This window comes from Heterodontus francisci, chromosome 42 (assembly GCF_036365525.1).
Source record: "Heterodontus francisci isolate sHetFra1 chromosome 42, sHetFra1.hap1, whole genome shotgun sequence".
NCBI lineage: Eukaryota > Metazoa > Chordata > Chondrichthyes > Heterodontiformes > Heterodontidae > Heterodontus > Heterodontus francisci.
In genome coordinates this window covers 2,365,463-2,379,651 of record NC_090412.1, presented here as the reverse complement: position 1 = coordinate 2,379,651, position 14,189 = coordinate 2,365,463, and positions in this window count along the sequence as shown.

Genomic DNA, 14,189 nt, shown 5'->3' with positions numbered 1-14,189 from the left:
TACTTCAGTATCTGAGGAGTCACAAATGGTACTGAACACTGCAATCATTAGCGAACATCCCCACTTCTGACCTTATGATGGAGAGAAGGTTATTATGAAGCAGTTGAAGATGGTTGGGCCTAGGACACTACCCTGAGGAACTCCTGCAGTGATATCCTTGAGTTGAGATGAATGGCCTCTAAAAACTACAATTATTTTCCGTGTGCAAGGTATGACTCCAACGAGTGCAGAATTTCCCCCCAATTCCCATTAACTTCAATTTCACAAGAGCTCCTCGATGCCACACTTGGACAAATGCTGCCTTGATGTTAAGGGCAGTCACTGTCACCTCAGCTCTGGAATTCTATTCTTTTGTCCATGTTTGGACCAAAGCCTTAATGAGGTCTGGAACCGAGTGGTCCTGGCAGAACTCAAATTAAGAATCGATGAACAGGTTATTGGTGAGTAAGAGCCACTTGATAGCTCTGTCAATGACACCTTCGTCACTTTGCTGATGATCGAGAGTAGACTGATGGGGCAGTAATTGGCAGGATTGGATTTGTCCTGCTTTTTGAGGACAGGACATACCTGGACAATTTTCCATATTTTTGGGTGGATGCCAGCGTTGCAGCTTGGCTAGAGGTGCAGCTAGTTCTGGACAAGTTTTCAACACTAGAGCTGGGATGTTGTCAGGGCGACATTCAACATATTCAGCTGCACGTATCACAGCTTGATATGTGGAGTGAATTGCATTGGCTGAAAACTGGCAACTGTGATGGTGGGGACCTTAGGACGAGGCAGAGATGGGTAATTCATTCGACACTTCTGGCTGAAGGTGGTTGTGAACCTTTAACCAGTGTTGCACTGACTTGCTGGACTCCCCATCATTAAGGATGGAGATGTTCGTGGAGCCTTCTCCTCCTGTTTGTTTATTTGTCTGCCACCATTGAGAACTGGATATGATTGGAATACAAAGTATTGATCTGATCCATTAGTTCTGTCTACAGCTATTTAACATGTCACCGGTAATTCAGGCCATTTAAAATAAAAAGCAAGCAAAGCATAGGGATTCATTTCCAGAGGAATAGAATTGAAAAGCTGAGAAATTATGTAAACTTGTATGGAACTCTGGTTAGATCACACTTGAAGAACTGTGACCAGTTCTGGTGTCTATGATAAAGCAGTTATAGAGGCACTGGAGAGGGGCAAAAAAATCACCAGGGTAATACTGAGGATATACTTATCAGCAAAGTATGAACAGACTGAGGGCTCTTTTTTTTCTTAAAAAAAAAAGACTGAGGAGTAACTTGATAGAGATCTTTAAGATAATTAAAAGGTTTGAAGAAGAAAATGTTACTACTTGTGAGAGAGTCATAACTATAAGCTAGTCATTAATAAATTCAATCGGGAATTCAGGAGAAAATTTTTTACCCAAAAAGTAAGAATGTGGAATTTGGTGCCACGAAGGGTATCAAGGTGTATAACATAAGTGCATTTAAAGGGAAACTAGATAACATATGAGTGAGAAAGGAACAGACGATATGCTGATAGGGTGAGATGAAGTAATGTTGGGAGGAGACTCGTGTGGAGCATGAAAGGTTGGGTCAAGTGGCCTGTTTTCTGTGCTGTTAGACTCAATATAAACCATACCCAATGAAGCAAGTCTTTCTCTGATTTTATTGCTCATCCCCTTTTTGTTCAGAACATGCTGTCAAATTTCATTTCCAAACAACAGCTCATTTTTGTGCAAAACATGAATTAATTGAATATTTTTGAGTCAATTGATTTCAAAGCAAAGATTTTCCAATTAATTTGTTTTCTCTGCATTTTTTTTGACTGTTGATTCAAACCTAACATTTGGCAAAAGATGCAGGATTGTGTTGTACCCAGCTGATGATGCATGTGCTTTAATACTGATTTAATGATGTAACTCCATAGGAAATATAGCAGTAAATGGAAATCAGTCCTGAACTGAGGCCTCATCAAGGACTGATTTTGTTCGTGACAGAAGCACACTCTCTATCCCCGATTATTGAAAGCTGAATCACTGTTGGATGTGAATGAAAATGTACTTAGCTTTGTACTAAAGTGGCCTCTCTAAAACAGGCCTTTTATGTGAAGACAGCAGAGAGCAGGAGTGGGTTACAGAGCTGATGGTGACTCACAGTTTCATTTGAAGTTTTATATAAACATCTTTTAAGTTGCATCATAATGACAAGCAATGAAAAGAGTTGGTGTAGTCACGGTGCCCTGTGCTATAAACTTGTATGGGTAACAGTAACTTTGCAGCTCCAGTGCACAGGCTATTAGACACGTCCTGCCACCTTTATCGTAAGTAGTTTTAACCCAGAAAGAATGTTCTCTTTTTTTGATGTACTGAACAATTAATTGCAGCTTTTATTAATGTTATACCCACTTCACTGCAGTAAAACCTGCTTCAGCTGTGAAATCACACAAATAAAACTCAGGTTTAAAATATCCACTTTTTAAATCAATGCGCATTGTTATTGAAGTTTTACTGTAAGTTAAGATGTTATATAAAGGAAATATCCTTTTAGTATGTTTGAGTTTGTCACAAGATTCTATTGTCACCAAACTGAGTTTTCTAGAATGCCTGAAATTTTCATTTGATTTTGGGCAAAACATATCAGTAATTCTGGATATAATTATCATTCTGGGATAGCAGGGGAATTCTACAGCTTCCCATTACTGTTGACAACTTTTTTTTTACTCTTTCATAGGATGTGGACGTTGCAGGCTAGACTGGCATTTATTGCCCATCCCTTATTGCCCTTGAGAAGGTGGTAGTGAGCTGCCTTCTTGAATAGAACTGAGTGGCTTGCTGGGCCATTTCAGAGCAGTTAAGAGTCATCCATGTTGCTGTGGGTCTGGAGTCGCGTACAGGTCAGACCGGGTAAGGACAGCAGATTTCCTTCCCTAAAGGACATCAGTGAACCAGGTGGGCTTTTCCTACAGTGCGGCTTTCCCTCAGTACTGACCCTCCGGCAGTGCGGCGCTCCCTCAGTACTGACCCTCTGGCAGTGCGGCGCTCCCTCAGTACTGACCCTCCGACAGTGCGGCGCTCCCTCAGTACTGACCCTCCGACAGTGCGGCGCTCCCTCAGTACTGACCCTCCGACAGTGCGGCGCTCCCTCAGTACTGACCCTCCGGCAGTGCGGCGCTCCCTCAGTACTGATCCTCAGGCAGTGCGGCACTCCCTTAGTACTGACCCTCCGACAGTGCGGCACTCCCTCAGTACTGTATTGGTGTCAGCCAGGATTATTTGTTCTGTGCAGAAAGGAAGTTAAGCTTGGATTTTGTAACCATCATTCTGATAATACTGTGAATGGTTCTAATTTGATTTAGTGGTGAAATCATATTTCACTCCTTCAAATACAGTAAAATATAAATCAAATGTTTGTGTTTGATGAATTCCGAGCTTGGTGGGTATTCTTTCATCCTGGCAGCTTCACCTAATGTTTTAGCAGCTGATTGGATTCCATGGCAATAATGTTCTGCTCTTGTGAAAAGCTGAAAAAAAATTCTCAAGACACTAAAGGTTCAATAAGTTAAAATGCTATTTATGTAATGTGCATGACTGCAGGAGCAGACTGATGTGTTGCTGGTACCAGGTTTACTGTGACTGTACAGTTATCATTTCATTTTCAATGTTAGCAGGCAATGCCAGAAACCTATTGATCCAACCAGTCATGTGATGGTTTATCCGTGTTCAATGGATTGTGCTAAACATTTCTGCCACCTCCAGCGTGATGCAACACATTTTCCTCTCCCCTTCAACATTCCAAAGAGACCATTCTCTCCGTGATACCCTGGTCCATTTCTCAATCGCCCCCAACAATCCCTCCCTTTCCTACGGCACCTTTCTTATATGAGCACAGGAGATGCAACACCTGCACTTTTACCTCCTCCCTTCTCACTGTCAAAGGCCCCTTCCAGATAAAACCGCTTCCAATGCAGTCTGCTCTACACTGGGGAGACCAAGAGTAGATTGGGAGACGGCTTTGCGAAACCCCTCCGTTCAGTCCGCAAGCATGACCCTGAGTTTCCTGTCGCCTGTCATTTTAATTCTCCGCATTGCTCCCACTCTGATCTTTCTGTCCTCGGCCTCCTGCTGTTTTCCAATGAATCTTAATGCAAGCTCGAGGATTGGCACCTCATCTTTCAACTGGGCACTTTACAGCCTGTTGGACTCAACATTGAATTCAACAATTTGAGATCATAACCTTTGCCTCATTTTTATTTTCTTTTTCTCCACTGGTTTGGCTTTTCTCTCTTTTTCTCCTTTTGCTTTTTTTTGCTTTCAGGCAGCAGCAATTCATCATTCTGCCATTCCCACTTCCTCGAGACACATCTTTGGCCTTTGGCCTTGCACCACCAACTCTTTTGTAATTTCATTTCTCCTGTCTTTCACCCAATCACAGACCATCCCTTTTGTTCTTCTTCCCAACCTTCCCCCCCCCCCCCTTCATTTGCGTAAAACCTGTTACAATTCTAACTTTTCCCAGTTCTGACAAAAGTCATTAACTCTGCTTCTCTTTCCACAGATGCTGCCTGAACTGCTGAGTATTTCCAGCTCTTTCTGTTTTTATATGTGATGGTTTATGTGGGGGAATTAATTTATAATTAGGTCTGGAGACCAACTGAACACAGTCACGAGCTCCAGTACAAAACTTCTTCATAGTTAATTTGCTGGTCACAAATGTATATTAGTGATGGTTGGAGTCACAAAATATTAAGATGTCTGACTTTGCAGTGCTATAGGACCAGCTAATTAACAACTGAATATGAGCCCCAATATGAAGATTATCAGTTGGATGTCTATAAACAATAGAATATCTTAAAGAACATGATTAATAAATTGGCCTGAATTAATTGGAGTTTGTCAAGAACCAGAGGGGAACTGAATAAATGCTCTCAATTACTTGACAAGTTGAAAGATGATGGAGGGTGAAGGGTACAGTCTTCCCTCTCATAGGATTGTCCAGTCTCAACTCGGTCGCAGGTCTCATGGGACCAAATCTGCAGGAGGCTTCAAGACTATGACCATCCCATCACCAAAGAAAATCAGGTCAACTAAGTCACCAAACATCAAAACCTATACTTCCAACTTCTTTAAATTCACCTAAAATGTAATCTGCAAAAGTCATTCTGCAAAGTGCAAATTCCACAATGTAAGATATGTTTTTTTGATGGGGGAGGTGAGGGATGTTTGATTTTTTGCAAGGTGAAGGGGTTTAAGAAATAAGTTGTAAAGTACGGAGTCATGGTGACTGAATGTGACACCACTTCAGTGAGGGAGGAGGGACCATGGAGTCAGCCTGTGCCCAAAGACCAGATGGTGTCCATTGACACACAGGCCGGAGAGAGACTGGGGCAGTATAATGGCACAGAACCGTGAAGAAATTCCCACAGTATAATGGCACAGAACCGTGAAGAAATTTCCACTATTCCCGCAAACACGAGGGGACATAGCTTCAAGTTGAGGGGTGATAGATATAGGACAGATGTGAGAGGTAGTTTCTTTACTCAGAGAGTAGTAAGGGCGTGGAACGCCCTGCCTGCAGCAGTAGTAGATTCGCCAACTTTAAGGGCATTTAAGTGGACATTGGATAGACACATGGATGAAAATGGAATAGTGTAGGTCAGATGGTTTCACAGGTCGGCGCAACATCGAGGGCCGAAGGGCCTGTACTGCGCTGTAATATTCTAATTCTATTCTAATTCTAATTCTAATTCTATTCTAGTGTTCAACCTCTGACCCATCCTAAAATCTCAGCTTTGCCATCAAAGCTTGAGGAATATTAAACATTTAATTTTATCCAAATCTTACAAATACTTTGACATTGTTTGCTTTCCTTTGGGGTTTACAATTTTGGCCAGAATTCATTACAGCTTATTAAATTCAGTCTCAGAAATTTAGCAGATATGAAATGAAAAACTGTGAATGCTGGTAATCTAAAATTAGAAAGTCCTAGAAATGCAGAGTCAGGTGTGCTTAATAAATTGGGATCTTGCTACGTCTTGTGTGGCCGCCTTGCTTCCTTACATAGGACAGTCACGGTAATTGAAGCTTTCAGATGTTTGTCAGACCTGATGAGATATAGTATAAATGTCAGTCTGATTTGCTCTGAGCAACTGGTGCAGTTGTGTCAGTCAGGAATAGCACTATGTACCAGCTAAACATTGCACAGACTGCTTTCAAAACCACCATTCAGCTAACTGGGTGTCAACAGGCATCTATATGACAAGTGATACACATCATATTAACAGATATTTGGATTTGTGTGGACAAGCTGATATTTGACAGAGAATGAGAGATGATATGCAGACCCTGTAAAGTTACATCATGTGACACTTCAATATATTATATTTCTAAAGGAATGTATTCACTAAACCGCAATGGTTGAGCCAGCTCCTGGGTGATACTTTACACAGCCAGATCTTCAAATATTCAATTTCATCATCCTTAGTAGAATTTGTATATCACAGGACTGTCAAACCTGATTTATAGAGTATATAGGTCATTGCGCAAGTACGTGAGATTCCTGTTCAGCTTCTCTCTCTCAAGGCAGTGATAATATTAACAGTCAGGCAGGTAGCAGCCATATAGGACAAGATTTCACATCAGTTCATAGACAATAGGCAGGACAAGCATGTTACCTGGTTTGGAGGGCTTGAGTTATAATGAGAGATCGGATAGGCTGGGTCTGTTTTCCCTGGAGCGAAGGAGGCTGAGAGGGGACATGATCGAGGTATATAAAATTATGAGAGGCATAGATAGGGTAGATAGCCAGAGTGTGTTTCTCATGATAGGGGTGACTGAAACTAGAGGGCATAGATTTAAGGTGAGAGGGAGGAGGTTTAAAGGGGATCAAAGGGGTAAATTTTTCACACAAAGATTAGTGGGTATCTGGAATGAGCTGCCTGAGGAGGTGGTGGAGGCAGGAACTGTAGCAACATTTAAGAGGCATCTGGACAGGTACTTGAATGAGCAAGGCATAGAGGGATATGGAATTAATGCAGGCAGGTGGGATTAGTATAGATAGGCATTATGGTCGGCATGGACGCGATGGGCCGAAGGGCCTGTTTCTATGCTGTACAACTCTATAACATCTCGTCCATCATTTATTTACTTCATAAGGTGAGCATCGAAATGGCCACCTACAGACAATCTGATCAATAACTAATTGCTTCTGATCATGAGATAAATTTGCCACTTGCACCCCCCACCCCCCACCCCATATACCACAGGCCGTGTGTAACGATAGACATACAGTAGCAATAAAATGATTGGCACCTATACATTTACAGTCAGGCTTTCAGGTTTCAAATAAGGAATTGTTGTTTCATAGTTACGGTGCTCTTCTGTTTGTTGTTTTGATTTTTAAACAAAAAATTAATTGTTGTCATGGAGTGACTATTGAGCAAAATGTTTTTCAATTCATTTCAAACCCACAACAAATTGACCTTGTTGCTAAGATGCAACATCAGGCAATCAGAGGCATCACAGTGATAGAAATGCTGGACAACTCTCCGTCTGGATTGCGAAAGGTTTCCAACAACTTAACATGAAGATAAGACAGCTGCTTATGTCCATCAGTGGGTAGTTATCATTCTCCTGAATAAACCCCACAACATTACACTCCAGAAACTTGAGCATTAATCCAAGCTGACTCTCCCAGTGCGGAAATGAGGGAGCGCTGCAGTGTTGGAGGGTCAGTACTGAGGGAGCGCTGCAGTGTCGGAGGGTCAGTACTGAGGGAATGCTGCCCTGTCGGAGGGTCAGTACTGAGGGAGCGCTGCCCTGTCGGAGGGTCAGTACTGAAGGAATGCTGCAGTGTCGGAGGGTCAGTACTGAGGGAGCGATGCCCTGTCGGAGGGTCAGTACTGAGGGAGCGCTGCCCTGTCGGAGGGTCAGTACTGAGGGAGCGATGCCCTGTCGGAGGGTCAGTACTGAGGGAGCGCTGCCCTGTCGGAGGGTCAGTACTGAGGGAGCGCTGCTCTATCAGAGGGGCAGTACTGAGGGAGCGCTGCCCTGTCGGAGGGTCAGTACTGAGGGAGCGCTGCTCTATCAGAGGGGCAGTACTGAGGGAGCGCTGCAGTGTCGGAGGGTCAGTACTGAGGGAATGCTGCCCTGTCGGAGGGTCAGTACTGAGGGAGCGATGCCCTGTCGGAGGGTCAGTACTGAAGGAACGCTGCCCTGTCGGAGGGTCAGTACTGAGGGAGTGCCGCACTGTCGGAGGGGCAGCACTGAGTACCTCCTTTGCTGATGAGGTGTGCTCAGCATGGCCTCATTATAACAAATACTTTCTCGCACCAGAAGGACAAAGGCAAAAGCACAAGGAGGCATCCTAGATCAAAGCACTCGCACCCCCTGGATTATATCATTGTTTGAGTCAACAGTCTAAGTGATGTCATTATCACTTGATCCATGCAGGGAACTGATGCCTGCTGGGCAGATCATCGACTTGTTCGATCAGTGATGAACATCCACCTCGCACCAAGACATCGCAAGACCCAAAGGTCCAAGAGGAAGAAGATCAATGTCTTAGCCCTAAAGCAGCCCGACTGAAGAGAGGAATTCCAAGTGCAGCTCACAACCAATCTGGCAAATATTCACGCATCCAACTCTATTCAGAACAGTGGGAACAAATAAAGTCAGCTGGACTTTGTGTCCAGAACATTGGGTTTGAACATCGTCATCACCAGGACTGGTTCGATGAAAACGATGCTGAAATATGTGACCTCCTGGAACAAAAACAAGCAGCCTTCATTTTTATTTTTATTTTTAGTTATGTTTTTCTTTTTTATTATTTATTTTATTATAGTTTGTTTCGTTTCATTTTTTTACCATGTGCCTACCCACTTTTTTTTCATGTTTGTGCTTTGGGCCAGGGCTGTTCATTTTACTGTCAATTTACCCTCTCTGTACTAATGCTTTGTCTTTCAGCACACCATTAACAAACTGTTTGCCTTTGCTCCATGACCTTCTGGTCAGTTATTCTCTGTGACCTTGTCCTATTGTTATCTCTTTCCCCACCCCTGCTTTATTTGCTTGAAAGCTATTACATTCCTAATATTTGTCAGTTCTGATGAAGGGTCACTGACCTGAAACGTTAACTCTGCTTCTCTCCCCACAGATGCTGCCAGACCTGCTGAGTATTTCCAGCATTTCTCGTTTTTATTTCAGCCTTCATTGCCTGACAGAACAACCCAAGGTTGCATGTCATGAATGCAACATTCCAACAGCTCAAGGCTGACAGCCAAAGGCAAATCCTGAAGATAAAGGACAAGTGGCACAAAGAGAAAGCCCAAGAGATCCAACAGTATTCAACCATCATGACATGTGAAGCTTTTTTGAAGCCACCAGGGCCATCTCTAGACCAAGATCAAATGGACAAAATCCCCTTCGCTCACAGGATGGTGTCTCTCTTAAGGATGACAATGCCATCTGTCAACACTGGAAAGAACATTTTCAACAACTCAACTGTGAATCCACAGTGGCAGCTGATACTCTCCAGGCTATCCCCCAGTATCCTGTGGTAGAATCCATGGATGAACCATCATCGATGGGAGAGCTGCAACAATCAAATAGATGAAAAAACATCAAAGCCTGCAACCCCGATGGGATTCCAGCTGAGGTCTGAAAGCTTTTGCTCACATCAAGACTCCATGCACTCATCCAATGGATTTGGGAGGAAAAAGAACTCCCCCACTCACTGACTTCAGGAATGCGACAACTGTAACTATCTTCAAGAAGGGAGATAAATCTTGCTGTGGAAACTATCGAAGTATTTCCCTCTTGTCCATAGCAGGGAAATCCTGACCCACATTCTCCTGAATCGTCTACTTCCTGTGGCTGAGGAAATCCTCCCAGAGACACAATGTGGCTTTAGACCTTCTCGAGGAACCTCTGACATGGTCTTTTTTCCTGGATTGGTCAGGCAATAATGTCGAGAACAACACCAGGATCTCTTCATTGCTTTCATCGACCTGACCAAAGCATTTGACTCAGTAAATAGTGAGGCGCTGTGGATTGTGCTCCAAAGATTTGGATGTCCAAGAAACTTCATCACAATCCTGCAATTGCTCCATGATGATATGACTGCAGTTGTCTTGAGTGGGAGGTCTGAAACAGACGCTATCAATATCCGGACCAGGGTCAAACAAGGCTGTGTGATAGCCCCCATACTATTTACAATCTATCTGACAGTGGCTATTCACCTCATTAAAGATCAACTACCCTCTGGTGTGAGTATTAAATACCACTGAGATGGAAAACTCTTTAACCTCAGTTGCCTCCATACCAAAACTAAACTGACCACCATAGACGTATATGATTTATAGTTTGCGGATGACTGCAGTGTCAGTGCCCACTCTGCATCAGATTTGCAAGCCGCTCTCAATCTCTTCAATTCTGCATACAAGAGATTTGGCCTGTACTTGAATGTTACCAAAACAAAACTCATACATCAACCCACACCTGGTCAGCCAAATATTCCCCCTCCCATATATGTTGGAGGAGAGACTTTGGAATATGTTGAGCACTTCCCATGCCTTGTCAGCCGCCTCTCTCAAAAGGCCACCATTGACGAGGAGATCCAACACCGGATCAGCTGCATCAGCTCATCCTTCTACAAACTACAGCAGCGAGTGTTTGACAACAAAGACCTTTGCAAGTCAACAAAAGTCCGAGTGTACAGAGCACTTGTTGTCACCGCACTCCTATACTGCAGTGAGACCTGGACTGTGTATCAGCGACACATAAGAGCGCTCGAGAAATTCTGTCAGCAATGCCTCCCTCTCATCCTCCGGATTCAATGGGAGGATGGTCAAACAAATGCTAGTGTCCTTCTTGAAGCCAGCTCCACAAGCATTCAGGCAAAGCTCCTGCCAAACCAACTTTGATGGACTGGACACTGTGTCTGGATGGCTGAAAACTGTCTCCCCCACCACGTCCTGTTTTCTCAACACTCAAATGGCCAGCGTTCCAAGCGAGGACAAAAAAACGCTTCAAAGACACTCTGAAGCTCTCTTTGAAGCACGGCAGGATTGACATTGATGACTGGGAGGAATTTGCTATAAATTGTTCAAAATGGTGACAACTTGTCCATCAAGCTGCCTTAGGCTTTGAGTCCAAACACCTTGATGGTGAGGCAGAGCAGAAAGAAAAGGAAGCAAATCCTGATCTCCGATCCCACGACCTCATGGGACATCCTGCCCCATGTGCCCAAAGATCTGCGGGTCGAGGATCGGCCTGTTCAGTTACCTGAAGACCCATGGCAGAAACGCGGGACCTTGCGTAGATGTCATTCTCAAATCGAGGGACAGCAGACAATGACGACAGAGCACCTACAACAGTGCTGCACTCCGTCAGTACGCGCTGGAAGTGACAGCCGAGATAATCTGCTCCTTTGTGGCACAACTGTATAAATATCAGTCTCTCTGTTTGTCTTTCCTTATAAATTTAATATTGTCTCCAGCACCTCCCTTGGCTCCTGCTGGAGTTAAATGGAGGCTGAATGATGACAGAATAAAGGATTCCATTCAATGTGAAGATCTTTGAGGTTTTGCAACAGCTGAAGTTCTCAGTTAGCGATAATCTCAATTCCAACCTAAAAATAATTTAATTCAAGTCAAGATATTTTGCACATTAGCAGTTTATTCATGATGCTTAATTGCCAGCAGAATTCTTTTCTCAGTGATGATCCAGTTTAAATTCCTGTGAATGTTCCTTTTCTTTCTTTAGGTTTTAGTTTTCTTTGTGTTGGCCCTAGGGTGACGCTCCCTGACTGCAAAGCTCAGCCCTGCCTGTCACAGGGGATTAGAGATACCAGTAACTGCTCGTTATTCAATGGACCATAGGCTGATATTTCTATAAGGTGTGGCGATTGCGAACAAGGTGTTAAAGGAATATTTCTTTATGGACAGGAATTCAGGTGCTAACATCATCGCTAGAAGCAAATCTCATTGACATTTGGTAGTCTCACACTTACTGTGACAGCTGCTCCATTTACCAGAGTGAATAACATAAGGAGCCAATTGACTCCTCACACAGCCTCCTGTTTCAAGTCCAGCAGCACTGCCTCAGTTCCCCGACACATTGAAATATCACTGCACCTTTGCTCACTTCATCAAACCTGTGGTGTTCGCTTCAAAGATTCTGATGTGGCAATGGAAATGTCAGTGTCACAGACTCAAACCACTCTCATACTACTCTCAAACCACTCTCATACCGCTCTCAAACCGCTCTCATACCGCTCTCAAACCGCTCTCATACCGCCCTCAAACCGCTCTCATACCGCCCTCAAACCGCTCTCATACCGCCCTCAAACCGCCCTCAAACCGCCCTCATACCACCCTCGTGGATGACCCAGGAGGCCAGGAGCTCAAGACCCACTCCAGAGAATTGAGCAGGGAATGTAGGCTGACACTCCCAAAGCGGTACTGAGGGAGCACTGCACTGTCTGAGGGGCAGTACTGAGGGAGGGCTGCACTGTCTGAGGGGCAGTACTGAGGGAGCACTGCACTGTCTGAGGGGCAGTACTGAGGGAGCGCTGCACTGTCTGAGGGGCAGTACTGAGGGAGCGCTGCACTGTCTGAGGGGCAGTACTGAGGGAGCGCTGCACTGTCGGAGGGGCAGTACTGAGGGAGCGCTGCACTGTCGGAGGGGCAGTACTGAGGGAGCGCTGCACTGTCGGAGGGGCAGTACTGAGGGAGTGCTGCACTGTCGGAGGGGCAGTACTGAGGGAGTGCTGCACTGTCGGAGGGGCAGTACTGAGGGAGCGCTGCACTGTCGGAGGGGCAGTACTGAGGGAGCGCTGCACTGTCGGAGGGGCAGTACTGAGGGAGCGCTGCACTGTCGGAGGGTCAGTACTGAGGGAGTATTGTTGATCAGAGTCAGTACTGAGGGGGTGATGCACTGTCACAGGGTCAGTACTGAGGGAGTGCTGCACTGTCGGAGGGTCAGTACTGAGGGGGTGATGCACTGTCAGAGGGTCAGTACTGAGGGACTGCTGCACTGTCAGAGGGTCAGTACTGAGGGAGTGCTGCACTGCCGGAGGGTCAGTACTGAGGGAGTGCTGCACTGCCGGAGGGTCAGTACTGAGAGAGTGCTGCACTGCCGGAGGGTCAGTACTGAGGGAGTATTGTTGATCAGAGTCAGTACTGAAGGGGTGATGCACTGTCACAGGGTCAGTACAGAGGGACTGCTGCAATGTCAGAGGTGGTGTCTTTCAGACTATGTTCCCATTTATTTGTTTCGGTAGTGGATGTTGAATGTCATGTGTTGCAGTTCGAAGACAACCTGAGCTTCCTGCTGTCTTGACCAACATTTCTTGCTCAACGAGCAGCATCACAGATCCCTGAAGTGGTTGTTTATGGGGCCGAACGGCTGCCCCACATCACAATCACCACAGTTCAGAATTATTCTTGTTAAAAATATTTAAGAATTTATACAATGATGAGAAACTCTACAATTGGCAAAAATATCAGCAGGGAGATGTGGAATTTCCTTCAAGTTCTTGTGATCTGAATGCATGGTCTGAAAAGATTCAATAATAACTTTCAAAGCAGAATTGGATAAATACTGAAAAAGGGGAAATATTTGCAGCACCATGGGAAAAGAGCCGAGGGGAATGTGGGCTAATTGGATAACTTTTAAAGAGCTGGCACAAGCACGTGGGCCGAATGGCCTCCACTTCTGTATGATTCTATATAATTACAATCAGTGATCTCTGCTCTGGGTGCAGATAAGAATTTGAAGATCTGTTCAGGTTATTGAGATCATTTCACAGATATCAGTCAATTGCATTTTCGATCACCTCAACTGAATTGTTGGCAGCTTTTTCCTTCCCCCTCTCCATATTCAAAAACCCGAAGCTTTGTCCAGCTTCCTGGTCGAATCCATTTCTTCCCTTCGACAATTCTGTTTCCTTCAAGCGTTGGAAATCTTGGTTGGAAATTGGGATCAAGCTTCTGTTAATTTTTATTTCTAATATAGAAAGAAGACATTTCCCAGCTACGCAGCCTCCGAGCCACATTCTGTTCTCTTGTCCTTTTTCTGATATTTATTCAGAAATATTTTAAATCATATATTTTGGATTAATGCCAGACGATAATTATGTTTTATTTCAAGGTTGAATGCGAAAAATCCAAATTGGAGCCGTAAAAGTAATTTATCAATTTAT